General features: G+C 49.1%; 1 protein-coding gene across 1 annotated transcript in view; it reads left to right on the forward strand.

The window, feature by feature from the left end:
• The window catches only part of LOC140912507 (NACHT, LRR and PYD domains-containing protein 12-like), a 261,075-nt gene that overhangs the window by 142,105 nt on the left and 103,937 nt on the right, over positions 1–15,033 (forward strand). The window lies entirely within an intron of this gene.

Consider the following 15,033-nt stretch of genomic DNA (forward strand, 5'->3'; position numbering starts at 1 on the left):
TGGTAACACTGATGTTGTGAGTTCAACTCCGGGTACCAGGGAGGATCACAACATCCTACAGGGCACGTAGTGGACTCAGGCTTCAGCCCCTGTTGAGCAGGGACAGCAGCTGGGCAGCTGCCCTAAAGGGGCAGCTAAGGATCCCCCTGACTCAGGATTAACCTCTGGTGACAGAGAGCAGGTACAGAGAACTCTGTATCACCCACTCCCTACATCGCCCTGCCTCTACGTAGGGGGTGTGGAGGAGCGTGGAGCTGTATGTCCAGGGCAGAGTGCACGGTGCTCCACCTCTTCTAGGCCAGCACAGCATCTGGAGTAATTTGGGGCAGCCCTGAGGTTCCTCTGTGTTAGACCAGAGGCCGTTTTGTCCCCCACCTGGCCCAGGATCAGGGGAGTGCAGAGGTGGCTTATAACCAGTTTTTTCAGTCTCCTCATCAGCGCAGAGTGTGAAGTTGGTGCAGCCGAGGACAGAGCCCAGTGGTTTTGAGCAAATCCCAGATGCAGCACATTTTGATGTTACAGACACCATTATTTTATACCCAAAAAACCCAACAACCCAGTACTGCCAACATTAAGACTTCCAAAATCATGAGTTAAGCCCCCTGAAAATCATGAGACTTCAAAAAAAAATCTAATTGTGGTGTGTTTTTTTCGTCTCCCTTTTGACTCATAAACTCCCCTCTACTCCTTTGCTGATGCGTGTGAGATGATATCAGGTTGAAAAATCAATCGTTAATGTACACAGAAATTCATGCCTCTCCCTGGTTGCACAGATGGAGACTGCATTTAATTTCTCCTCATCCATCACGTAGAGGAACTGCTATCCCTTTCCAGTCACCGTCTTGACTTTCTCCCCTCCAAATTTATTTCCTTGGATAAAAGAAAGGCTGGATCGTAAATAGTTCAAGGACCACTGACCTCACTCTTGCACATACAACTTACACTCTTGTTAGGGTTGATGAGTTACAGATATACATATTAAAGAACTTGAAACTTATTCATATAAAGATATCAGTCAGGGGTGCGGAACTTATGGCTCATGGACCGGATCCGGCCCCTTGCTCATTTTCATTTGGCCCTCAGGCCGCACACGTTCAACTCACCCACCGGGGGGCACACCAAGGTTCAGGGCTTCCCCCCGCAGCGGGGCAAGACAGCGTTCACATCTCCAGCCCCGTGGGGGGCGCCGGGGAGGCTCAGGGGTTCCTGCCCGCATGACTGGAGCTGCAAGTGCTGGCTCATCCCACCACAGGTGGGAAGCCCTGAGCCTCAGCACCCCCACCCCCGAGGGGCTGGAGCTGATAGCGCCAGCTTGTCCCACCGTGTGTGTGTGGGGGGGAGCCCTGAATCTCAGCGCCCCTCCGGGGCTTGAGCTACGAGCACTGGCTCATCCCACCACAGGTGGGAAGCCCCGAGCCCCCACGGGCAAGTGAGTTCAATGTGTGTGGCCCACCATTAATTTTTTCAGTGGGTCAATGGCCCCTGATACAAAAATGGTTCCCCACCCCTGGTATAAGTGATAAAGTCACAGTACACATACTATGCGATTGTTTTAGCCTTTTCCAAGAAGCAGCATTTCCCTGATTTCCCCCAACCACCACGTCTCTGCCAGAGACTAGACAGTGCTCCATCCCGCAAATACTCCTCCTCTTCCTCCAGAGCCCCCTTCAATCTTCTCCCTTCCGTCCCACACATCGCCCTGCAGCCCATTTTCCTGCACCACTAAATCTGTCTCCTTCTTCCCCCCAATACTCTGCTCCCCCTCACTTGCTCCATCTACTTTTAGCACTGTCCTTGAAGCACCTCACAGTCCCTGTGCCCTGTATAGCCCCCAAAACAGAGGGCAAAAACATTTTGCTCGTGGGCAGGGCTTCAATCTCATTGTAAACAGCGGGAGGTGGCAGCCAACTTTCTGAAGGGCAGCCTGACTTCCACGAGCAGATGGACTATAAGGAAATGGCAGCCATATTGCTGGCTTGAGCCTCATTGGGAGTAATAGGAGATGGCAGCCATTGTGAATAAGGGAAAATGTGCAAGTTTTTGGTTTTCATCATGGTTTCAGGTCGGGGTGGGGAACTGTCAGTTTTGCAAACTCGAGTGATTTTAGCACAACTCTTCCATGTGGTCCAGCCACTAGAGGGGGACAGAGTCATACTAGGTAAGGTGGGTTACACTTGCACATCCCTTTCCTTAGACCAGGACTGTCAAGCTGTCTGGGGGGGACTTGGAAGCGTGGACACCTTCCATGAGACAAGTCACTCTCCAAGGGCGATTTGCATCCTAGATCTCACACCAAAGACACTGGCATCCAATCCTATAGTAAGCTACTGAGAGATTCATTACTAAGGGTATATCTACACAGGAACATAAGCCTAGGCTCAAGCCTAACTGCCCTTGTATCCACAAATCAATTGTGGTAATCTAGGTCTCAAAACTAGGGTCCAGGACCCTGCAGGACTGGAGCATCCGAGCCCGTGTTAAGCTGGGACCTAGGGTCCGAGCCCTGTTTCTTTCCTCTGTGCATGTGGCCCTTACTTGACTCGGGTCCCTCCAGATGTATCCCACAGTTCCTTGGGGCAACTTCCTTAGTCCTGTCTGTGCGGACAATGGGTGGTGCAGTCTGTTGCACTCTGTTACAAACTGAAGCCACATCGCCCTTTGCAAACCGCAGCAGCTCAGATCAGCGTTAACCCATTGTCTGCTGAACAGCGGTCTGCCAGCACACTGTCAGAGAGCCTGCAGGGTTTTCAATGGAGACTGATCAGAAGAAGCTTTCTGCAAAGAGAGCTGCTTCCTGGTCCCAAGAGCACAGCCAGATTTTGGTGCATGCTGCCCAGGTACCCCTGCACAAACAGCCCCAGGGAGGGCAGAGCTCCCAGTTCAGCACGGCCCGGGGAGGATGATCCCTAACACCCAGCTGTTCCCCATCCCAATAGGGCAGCAGCTTCGTCCCCACTCCACTCTCTGGCCTCCCTGCACTCCCTGGGCTGTGTGTGCAGGGTGCCTGGGCATTGTTCACTGTCAGGGCAGCGAGTGGGAGCCAGCCCCAAAACCTCCCCGTAGCCTCCTGCGGTGGAAGCTCTGTCTATGGCTCCTCCTCGATGCTCTGGAGAGCTTTTCTGAAGCAGGGAGCAATGCTGACTGGTGGGAGGCAGCTCCCAGCTGCCAGCATCAGCATTGGCTCCATGGGTGCTCCGGGGCTGAAAAAAAATAGTGGGTGCTCAGCAGCCACCAGCCATAGCGGTTCCGTGCCCTGCGGCTGGTCACCCATCACTTGCCAGGGTTGGCCCCATTGCAGGTGAGGTGGAGCATCCACTGGGAGAAATAAAGTTTGTGCCTGTGGCTGCCAGGATGTTGGGAGTCATCCCTCCCCCAGCCATGCTGAGCTGAGAGCCATGCCGCTCCTTCCCCCTTTGCAAGACAGCCTCACAGTCCCTTTCTCATGGGCTCCCCCTGCCCTCCCTGGTGCTGTGTGTGCAGAGGTGTCCAGGCAGTGTGTACTGTGAGAGCAGTGAGTGGGAGCCAGCCTCTAAACTTCCCCACAGAGTCCCGGGGATCCCTTATCCCTGCCTCCCGGGCTGTGGCGGGATGGTGGCGGATTCTTTCTCGGGTGCAAAGATGCCCCTGCCGGGATCCCTGGGCTTGCCAAGCTGTAGTTGGAATTGCTGTGGGCCATACTGGTGGCTTCATGACATTAAGAAGAAGGGGTTTTCCCTGCACAGAACTGAGCTGCAATGTTATGCTTAGGGCCCTTCGTTTTCAGGTTGTATTTTATTGACTTTTTCCTGGGCATTTATTAGTGTTTAGAAAGACTCCTAGCAAAAAACATCGGTGCTAAAAATAACGTCTCTGGGTCAATAGCGGTGTTTATTTTGGCGGCTGAAAAGCAGCGAGTAGATTAATACTTCCACGAACGGAGCCCAGGGCGGTTCAACGGGTAGTGATCAATGGCTCCATGTCTAGTTGGCAGCCGGTATCAAGTGGAGTGCCCCAAGGGTCGGTCCTCGGGCCGGTTTTGTTCAATATCTTCATAAATGATCTGGAGGATGGTGTGGATTGCACTCTCAGCAAATTTGCGGATGATACTAAACTGGGAGGAGTGGTAGATACGCTGGAGGGCAGGGATAGGATACAGAGGGACCTAGACAAATTGGAGGATTGGGCCAAAAGAAATCTGATGAGGTTCAACAAGGATAAGTGCAGGGTCCAGCACTTAGGACGGAAGAATCCCAGGCACCGCTACAGACTAGGGACCGAATGGCTTGGCAGCAGTTCTGCGGAAAAGGACCTAGGGGTTACAGTGGACGAGAAGCTGGATATGAGTCAACAGTGTGCCCTTGTTGCCAAGAAGGCTAATGGCATTTTGGGATGTATAAGTGGGGGCATTGCCAGCAGATCGAGGGACGTGATCGTTCCCCTCTATTCAGCACTGGTGAGGCCTCATCTGGAGTACTGTGTCCAGTTTTGGGCCCCGCACTACAAGAAGGAAATGGATAAATTGGAGAGAGTCCAGCGAAGGGCAACAAAAATGATTAGGGGTCTGGAACACATGACTTATGAGGAGAGACTGAGGGAACTGGGATTGTTTAGTCTGCAGAAGAGAAGAATGAGGGAGGATTTGATAGCTGCTTTCAACTACCTGAGAGGTGGTTCCAAAGAGGATGGTTCTCGACTATTCTCAGTGGTACAAGAGGACTGGACAAGGAGTAATGGTCTCAAGTTGCAGTGGGGGAGGTCTAGGTTGGATATTAGGAAAAACTTTTTCACTAGGAGGGTGGTGAAACACTGGAATGCGTTACCTAGGGAGGTGGTAGAATCTCCTTCCTTAGAAGTTTTTAAGGTCAGGCTTGACAAAGCCCTGGCTGGGATGATTTAATTGGGGATTGGTCCTGCTTTGAGCAGGGGATTGGACTAGATGACCTCCTGCGGTCCCTTCCAACCCTGATATTCTATGATTCTATGGTGGAGCACACTGCACCCCTGGGGTGCCCTGGGGATACACTTCATTGCTCTGCAGTAGAGTTTTCCCACAGTTCAACACGTTTGTAGAGCTAGAGTGTCCACACTGGAAGGGGGAGTAGGCGCTAGGCATTCTGGGATAGGGGTACTTTGAGTGGGGTCTGTGCACTGCAGTGCGGGCACCAGAGTCCTAGGTTCAAGCACAGGTCATAGATTTCTTAACCTAGGGTTAAACTGCAGAGTAGATGCACAAGCTCAGGGTTTCCAGACACAGGTCAGGTGACTCCAGTCCCACTAACCCAGGCTTCCATTCCTGTGTAGACCTACCCCAAGAAAAAGAAATGAAAGTTACTGAGAGGTTAAAGCAGGTAAAAATATAGGTACAGGGGAGTTTGGTTCTATAATTTCAAAAGGTAGCAGAGATGGAGGTGATCAGATCACAGAACAGAGAACCAGATTGATCACGTTACAATTCAGCACAAATGGAGCAGAACTTTAGAAGATGTACGTAGGAGGAATTAACGCCTTTCTGTGAGCCAGGCTGTATTTACAATTAGGCAAAGTAGGCACATGCCTCGGGGCACCTAAAAGTTCAAAGTTTGACACTCCCGGGCCCCAGCAGAGGGCGGGGTTGCCTGAGTGGGAGATGGCCCCACACAGCCCTGCTGGAGCGCTCCTGCCAACAGGGAAGGCGAAGCAGCCCCTGTGGCAGGGGAAGAGTTCAGCAGACCTACACAGGAGGCCCTGCCAGGCAAATGGGCCCTGAGGGAGCCCGGCCTGGGCAGGCCTCGGTCCTGCTCTTCCTCCTTCTCCATCCTGGCTAATCGTACCATTCCCAAGGGGCCAGAGCAATCCCTGAACGGCCCTGGCCGCGCGGCCGGCTCAGCCTGGCAGACAAAGTCCCCTCCCAGCGGTGCTGGTTAGGTGGCCAGGGGGCAGGGTAAGGGAGAGTGGGTCTCTGCGGGGGCTTGTTCGGGGATGCTGGGCAGTGAGGGAGTGGGGGATGCCGAACAGTGAGAAGTTTGGGGGAGTGCTGGGCACTGCAGGGCAGGGAAGGTCTGTGTGTGTTGGGGCGTTGGATAGTTGGGGATCTGTGTGGGGCACTGGCAATTGAGGTAGTGGGGATGTGCGGTGGGCACTGGACAGTGGCGGGGTTGTGCAGGGTGCTGTGCAGTTGTGGGGGGGGCTGTGGAGGGCGTATCTGGGTGGCGGGGGGCGCTGAAGACGCTGTGCCTCGGGGCGCGTAACGTGTAAATCTGGCCCTGTCTGTTAGAGTTCTTAATTTGCATTACACACAGCTTCTTTCTTGTTTGATGAGTTACTTACTTCCTTACAAAGACATATACAATGCAAATGTTTGCTATTACATTAGAACAGGGTACAGATAAGTTAAAACAATGCATGCTACATCCCACCAGATTTTCATGAAGTTTAAATACTACATACATTCTTATACATCTACTTTGAACGATACTAAATTACCAGTCAGCTGGTCTGAGGCTGTGTGCGCAGAGGTGTCCAGGCAGCGTGCACTGTGAGGGCGGTGTGAGGGAGCCAGCATCTAAACTTCCCCACAGACTCCCGGCGATCCCTTATCCCTGCCTCCAGGGCTGTGACGGGATGGTGGAGCACACTGCACCCCAAGCCCTGGGGATACACTTCACTGCTCCATAGCCAGCAGCAGCCAGCCTGGGGTGGGGGTGTGTTTTTCCTCTGAAACCTACATTTTATGTCAAACTTCAAAACAGACAAAAGTAAATAAAAAATACCCAACCAGACAAAAGCGCCTTCATTGAACAGCCCACTTTAAAAATTAAGAATTGCAAAGTTTAATTTGACAGCCCTGGAGACTGACGTCCTAATTATCCTCAGAACAGGAGCACATGGGTATTTTCCTGCCAGTGTGACTCAGCCTAGAGGTGGAGAGACCAGTTCTCAGATTAGATGGTAGTTCAGTATCTTGACAAACTGCAGTCATTCTACTGAGACAGACACCAAAGGAGCTAATTATGCATTTTCGGTACTCGTGTGTCCTTATGGGCACCTGAGTCCCATCAACAACACCATCACAGTTAGGAAATGGGATGGGCTGGAGAGTTTTCACCCAGTGTAACACATTCGTAGCGCAGGAGTGTTGACACTGGATGGGGAGCGGAAGCGAGGCACTCTGGGATAGGGTTACTTTGACTGGGGTCTGTGCACGGCAGTGTGGGTGCCAGAGTCCTAGGTTCAAGCACCGGTCAGATAATTCTTAACCTAGGGTTAAACTGCAGAGTAGATGCACAAGCTCAGGGTTTCTAGACACAGGTCAGGTGACTCAAGTCCCACTAACCCTAGGCTTCCAGTCCTCTATACAAACACTCCCAGAAAAAGAAATGAGAGGTTAAAGCAGGTAAAGATATATGTACAGGGGAGTTACAGTCTGTAATTTCACAAGGTAGCAGAGATGGAGGTGATCAAATCACAGAACAGGGAACCAGTTGGATCACGTTACAATTCAGCACAAAAGGAGCAGAACATTAGAAGATGTACAGAGCAGGAAGGAGGCATGTGTGGGAGTGGACCACTTACGAGTGGTAACTAAAATGAGGAAAAAAAATAAGAATTCAAACAGTCAAAAGATGAAGAATTTTTCCTTGTGTCCATATTTATAGCTTCTTATCACAGAAACCAAGTGGTCAGGATGGCCATACATCGGTTCTTTCTTCATGGCGGGAAAAGAGGACTGCACTTAGTCACTGGTCTTTGATCTCACACACAATGGCCGTTTGCTTTCAATGTGCAGGAATTAAAAACTTTCTGTTCGCTGGGCTTCCAATTAGGCACAGTAGGCACATGCCTTGGGGTGCTGTCATTCCACGAGCCCCTAAAAATTCAATGTTTGCCTGGCAGGGGGCAGGGTAGGCTGAGGGGGAGATGGCCCCACGCAGCCCTGTAGGAGCGCTCCTGCCAACAGGGAAGGCGAAACAGCCCCTCTGGCAGGGGAAGAGCTCAACGGTCCAACACAAGGGGCCCTGCCAGGCAAGTAGTTCCTGAGAGACCCGGCCTGGGCAGGCCCCACTCCTGCTCCTGCTCCAGGCTGTCTGAAAAGTTTTGAGCGCTTATTCATGTGCCTAAAGGCATAAACTGAGGATGTGCAGAGAGAGGCTACCATCTGGAAAACCACCCATCACGGGACCTGGGTAACTTTGGGGATGTGTTACAATAATTGCATCTGAGTACCACCCCTGGAAGTGTGAGTCCAAATCCAATCCGGAACAGAAATCTGAAGTAAAAGAAGGAGGCATATTGCTCCAATCTGCCTCTATTACAGGGAGATTTTAATGTGGGGGAAATAGAATCTGAGTATGGCAGAAGGTGCTGAAAGTATTGTTTGAAAATAAAATAACTACACAAGCAACTGCTTGCTGGAGGGGAGGGTTACTGGGGTAAAAGATGAAGGGTTGAGGCTCAGGAAATGGGGGTCTGGGGAGTGGGAAGGAGAGGAAGGGGAGCTGGGAAGGGGGACGAGGGTGAGCGATGGGCACAAGAGGATAATAATTTGTGTGAACCACAATCTGGGTTTCCCCCACCCCTCTACAGCGGTGTGTCCTCCCCCATCCCTGGTGCCCTCATGTGAGGCATGTGACAGGGGCATTGCACGTTGGGGGTGTCTGAGCCCGTTTTCTTACCCCGCATGTGAGCCAGGATCTGGGGAAGCCCTGCCCACTAGCTTAGAACAGGCCTGCTCAGAGAATGCACCAAGAACACAGTGCTGAGACTGGGATGAGGAGCTAAGAGCTGAGACACTTGGCACATATCAGAAACTCTGCAGCACTGAGGAGCGGGAAGGAAACAGCCACTGAAATGAATGGAGCAGTTCAAATGTCTCAGAGCTATTTTTTCCAGCTGCATTAATCTCCATGGGGTATTATCATTCAGCTGAGAACATCTCATTGAGATGAATGGGCCATTTAACATCCGTCTGAGCCTGCAACTTGGACGTATGAAACCCACCCAGGGCGGAAATCTGAGAATGAACTATCAACATTTTGGAAAAAATTAAATTAAAGTAAATGCCCACACAACCCTCACTCTGCCCTCTCTGAGTGATGTCTCAGAATGCCCATACCACACACACATTTGCACTCTGCCTTTTTACTGTGATGGACTTCTGCTACCTGCCCTTGCCCTGCACTCAAACACTGAGCCTACTCCCCTGAGAGAATGGCACACTTGTAAAATTTAACAACCACTTCATACTCTTTACAATCCCTTCACACAGGTTACCACCTCAACCTATACTCTTCCCTTCCCATCCTTAAATCCACAGACTGCTCTCCTATCCCACCTCACTACTGACACTAGCCATCGCACCCCGTACCCTGCTCCTGAAAGAACCTCCACAATTCTATACTGGAATGATACCGACTGCAACCTCAAGTTTCACAGGAACCTCTTTCTTTTGAGAATACACAGTGGGGAGACTCAGACCCAGATCTCCTCGTATCACAATCACAGCTCTTCCCAGCTGCTTCAACTTCATATATTCATAGATATTAAGGTCAGAAGGGACCATTATGATCATCTAGTCTGACCTCCTGCACAATGCAGGCCACCCAATCTCACCCACCCTCTCCTGCAATAAACCTCTCACCTATGTCTGAGCTATTCAAGTCCTCAAATCATGGTTTAAAGACTTCAAGGTGGAGAGAATCCTCCAGCAAGTGACCCGTGCCCCATGCTGAAGAGGAAGGCGAAAAACCCCCAGGGCCTCTTCCAATCTGCCCTGGAGGAAAATTTCTTCCCGACCCCAAATCTGGCAATCAACTGAACCCTGACATGTGGACAAGATTCACCAGCCCGATAATCAGGAAAGAATTCTCTGTAGTAACTCAGATCCCACCCCATCTAACATCCCATCACAGGCCATTGGGCCTATTTACCATGAATAGTTAAAGATCAATTAATTGCGAAAATCATGTTATCCCATCATACCTTCTCCTCCATAAACTTATCAAGTTTAATCTTGAAGCCAGATAGGTCTTTTGCCCCCACTGCTTCCAGAACTTCACTCCTCTGATGGTTAGAAACCTTTGTCTAATTTCAAGTCTAAACTTCCCGATGGCCAGTTTATATCCATTTGTTCTTGTGTCCACATTGGTACTGAGCTTAAATAATTCCTCTCCCTCTCTGGTATTTATCCCTCTGATATATTTATAGAGAGCAATCATATCTCCCCTCAGCCTTCTTTTGGTTAGGCTAAACAAGCCAAGCTCCTGGAGTCTCCTTTCATAAAACAGGTTTTCCATTCCTTGGATAATCCTAGTAGCCCTTCTCTGTACCTGTTCCAGTTTGAATGTACCCTTCTTAAACATGGGAGACCAGAACTGCGCACAGTATTCCAGATGAGATCTCACCAGTGCCATGTAGAATGGTACTAACACCTCCTTATCTCTACTTATAATACCTCGCCTGCTGCATCCCAAGACCGCATTAGATTTTTCACGGCCATATCACATTGGCGGCTCATAGTCATCCTGTGGTCAACCAATACTCCAAGGTCCTTCTCCTCCTCCGTTACTTCTAATTGATGCATCCCCAGCTTATAACTAAAATTCTTGTTATTAATCCCTAAATGCATGACCTTGCACTTTTCCCTATTACATTTCATCCTATTAATATTACTCCAGTTTACAAGCTCATCCAGATCTTCCTGTATGATATCCCGGTCCTTCTCTAAATTGGCAATACCTCCCAGCTTTGTATCATCTGCAAACTTTATTAGCACACTCCCACATTTTGTGCCGAGGTCAGTAATAAAAAGATTAAATAAAATTGGTCCCAAAACCGATCCCTGAGGAACTCCACTGGTAATATCCCTCCAGCCTGACAGTTCACCTTTCAGTATGACCTGCTGTAGTCTCCCCTTTAACCAATTCCTTATCCACCTTTCAATTTTCATATTGATCCCCATCTTTTCCAGTGTAACTAATAATTCCCCATGTGACAGCATATCAAACTCCTTACTGAAATCTAGGTAAATTAGATCCACTGTGTTTCCTTGCTCTAAAAAACCGGTTACTTTCTCAAAGAAGGAGATCAGGTTGGTTTGGCACGATCTACCTTTTGTAAAACCATGTTGTATTTTGTCCCATTTACCAGTGACCTCAATGTCCTTAACTACTTTCTCCTTCAAAATTTTTTCCAAGACCTTGCATACTACAGATGTCAAACTAACAGGCCTGTAGTTACCCGGATCACGTTTTTTTCCTTTCTTAAAAATAGGAACTATGTTAGCAATTCTCCAGTCATACGGTACAACCCCTGAGTTTACAGATTCATTAAAAATTCTTGCTAATGGGCTTGCAATTTCATGTGCCAATTCCTTTAATATTCCTCCACAATTCAGTACAGTTACACCTAACACAGTGAATTGATCTGGGGGGCATACACTTAATTCCCAATGGCTATTGCCAGCTCCAGGGGGCAGAGTTAAGGTTGTGTAGGTGTTTACCTTCACTGTGTATTTCCTGGTTTTCTGTAGTGTGAGAAGGGCATAAGCTATCACTGGGCAACCTTAACTCTGATTTAAACAAGATTTGTCATTTAATTTGTGTATTACAGTATTGCCTAAGTGCCCCAGCTGGGATCAGGGCCTCACTTTGGTTGGCACTGAACATGTTCATAGAATCATAGAATCATAGAATATCAGAGTTGGAAGGGACAACTGGAGGTCATCTAGTCCAACCCTCTGCCCAGAGCAGGACCAATCCCCAACTAAATCATCCCAGCCAGGGCTTTGTCAAGCCTGACCTTAAAAACCTCTAAGGAAGGAGATTCCACCACCTCCCTAGGTAACGCATTCCAGTGTTTCACCACCCTCTTAGTGAAAAAGTTTTTCCTAATATCCAACCTAAATCTCCCCCACTGCAACTTGAGACTGTTACTCCTTGTCCTGTCATCTGCTACCACTGAGAACAGTCTAGATCCATCCTCTTTGGATCCACCTTTCAGGTAGTTAAAAGCAGCTATCAAATCCCCCCTCATTCTTCTCTTCCGTAGACTAAACAATCCCAGTTCCCTCAGCCTCTCCTCATAAGTCATGTGTTCCAGACCCCTAATCATTTTTGTTGTTCTTTGCTGGACTCTCTTCAATTTCTCCACATCCTTCTTGTAGTATGGGGCCCAAAACTGGACACAGTACTCCAGATGAGGTCTCACCAATGTCGAATAGAGGGGAACGATCACGTCCCTCGATCTGCTGGCAATGTCCCTACTTATACACCCCAAAATGCCATTGGCCTTCTTTGCAACAAGGGCACACTGTTGACTCATATCCAGCTTCTCTTCCACTGTCACCCCTAGGTCCTTCTCTGCAGAACTACTGCCTAGCCAGCTGTTGTAATGGCAGGTGTCACCAGGTAGTTCTGTTATTCTCTTCCAAGTTCTTTTTTTTTTTTTTTTTTTTTTGCATGTAAGCAAGGTTTTAGTCTTGGAGCGACATGTGTTGTGTTAGTTTTTTGGGTTATGCAAGATTTGGTGTAGACGCTGTTTTGGGGAGGAGGGAGCTGTGCAAGCAGCCAGAGAATTCGTTCTCTGCCTGGGGCTCCGATCACAGTCCATTCTGGAGGCAGGTTTCTCCTTGGGAGTTTTGTGTTGGGCTGAGATCCCTGAAAGAGGAGGCAGCCCTTTATGCTGTGTGACCCTCTCATTGCAGGACAAAGGGAAGGGGAAGGAAATATTATTCCCATTTTTCAGATGAAAAGATGAGACCCAGAAAGATGGAATGACTTCCCAAGGTCACACAGGTAGTGTATGGTAGAGCCAGGAACTGAACACAGATCTCCCAAGTTCTCATCCAGGGCTTTAACTATACAATCGGGCTGTCTCGTGGAGAGAACTGTGCTCATTCTTGTGTTTCTCAGTGTCAGAAATGTGCTTTTTCTTAATGGATATCATCTCTCTTTTCTATTTTTAAGGTTATTAGGGCAGAGCTATTTAATCGGAGTACCACTTGGGCGTCCCTCTGTATTACAGCCACCAGAAACCCCCATTCAGAGTAGAAACCAAGACCACAGAGCTGGACCTGGCAGCTCCCTTAAAGGGACAGTGCATCCTATGTCAACATGTTACAATGCCTCAGCAAATTCAGCCTTAACTTGTCACAGCTGAGTGTGCTACTCAGAACGCTGCCTGAGGGTGCTGGGGGATGTCGCTGGGATGACAGACGAGAAAAGCTTGAGAGAATTTTTTAAAAATGTTGTGACAGGGCACTAGTACTGAACTACTTGGAGATTAACAAAGAGCCCTGAATTCTTCTCTTCTGTTTCAACTTGGATGCCCTCTTCTCTTCACCCCTCTCCAAATTAGGGTTCATGCCCTCAGCTTCCCACATAAACCTTTGGGTTTTTTCTCCCCCTCTTCGACCCAGTCTTAGAATCTCTCCCCCTCCCTCCATTGCAGGCTCCTCTTTTCCTGCCTTCAAAATACCTTGGGGGCTCTACAAAGCCTTACAGACTCTAGGGGCTCCCTAAGTCATGGGGGCTTCTCTCTCTTGTACAAATTCAGGGGCTTTTTTCTCTCCCAAATGTAGAGATTTCCCTCCTGTGACACTCTACACCCTGGGGGAGCACCCTGTAACCCCCAAATTCATCATTTGTATATAATTGTGATATTGCATACAAAGCATTCCATGGAAGGTATTATGGGAAAGGTTATGATCTGCTGAAACCCATTGTTCCATCTAAATTTGTATATCATTAATGCATATGAAGTTATGAGAATTGTCTGGTTGTCACTAAAATATGCTGGGGGTTTGGAAAGTGCCCAGATACTAGCTCCCCAAAGGCACTAACCAGGGGTGTACCCAACGCCCATGCGGGTGTCGAACATCCATTAACCGCATTGTCCAGCAAGGGAGTTACAATTCAATGACTCACTTGCACAAGGACACACCAGGGGAATGGCTCAACCTTGCCTGGTGACTCAGCAACGCCCACCAGACGGGCCTGGACTTGTGGTCTCTAAGCACATGGACTGAGGGTATAAAACAGAACCCAGTGGCCCCATGCGTCACCTTTTTTTTTCCTTCCCCCACCTGCAGTGCAAGCAACAAAGACGCACTGTAGACTCCAACAGAGGGGACAGACCCAGGTTTCCAGGGTGAAACCTGTGTATTATGAACTTTAACATCCAGTGGGGTGAGAAAACTGCTTGCTCTAAATACTACCTGGTGTCTTACAGGTTTAAGGTTCAGACTGTGCACTTGTTTTGTTTTCTTTGGTAACTAACTCTGACTTTTTGCCTATCACTTCTAATCACTTAAAATTGACCTTTTGTAATCAATCAACTTAGTTTAATGTTTATCTTTACCAGTGAGTTTGACTGAAGTGCTTGGGAAATCTGCTCAGGTTACAAAGGCTGGTGTATTATCCACTTTCCATTTAATTTCCAATTAATAAACTGACATTTCTCAAGAAAGGGTCTTCAGCAGTGCAAGACGGTATATTCCTAAACTACAACTCTTGGAGCTGGGGGGATTTGGTTGATGCCTTTCTCTGTGGTTCATGAGTGGCTCTGGGAGCATTCACGCAATCTAGCTGGGTGTGGGGCTCCACACGCAGTTGTACTGAGGGGTAACAGCTCCTGCAGGGGTTTGCTGCTTGCCACCAGTCTGGCATTGTGACAGACACCCCAGAATAGAGAGTAAAGGGGGCACAGCGGTCCCACAGTCACAGGTTGCACCCCGGGGGTCCCATCGCACTTCCCCATTGGGCAGAGTAACAATATTTTAAGGCATAGGAGGTGATGAAGGAGGCCGTGCAGGTGACAGCTCTGGTGGAAGGGGTTTCTCGACGTGTGTGCAAGATTTAGCAGATGGGAGTGGGATCATGTTTGGGTGTGCAGGGGGCTCATTATGAAGCCTTGAAGGAGGACAAAGACAGCCGTACTTGCGGGTGGTCCTTGAAGTGCACATGGTTATAACCTGCTGCCATGGTTACCCACTCAGCTGGCTGGCAGCTCCATTAGGAGCCCAGGCTCTGCAGGGGGGTTACAGAAACCAACAGAACTTCTGCTTTTATAACCTCACCA

This window comes from Lepidochelys kempii, chromosome 6, assembly GCF_965140265.1.
Source record: "Lepidochelys kempii isolate rLepKem1 chromosome 6, rLepKem1.hap2, whole genome shotgun sequence".
Classification (NCBI taxonomy): Eukaryota; Metazoa; Chordata; order Testudines; family Cheloniidae; genus Lepidochelys; species Lepidochelys kempii.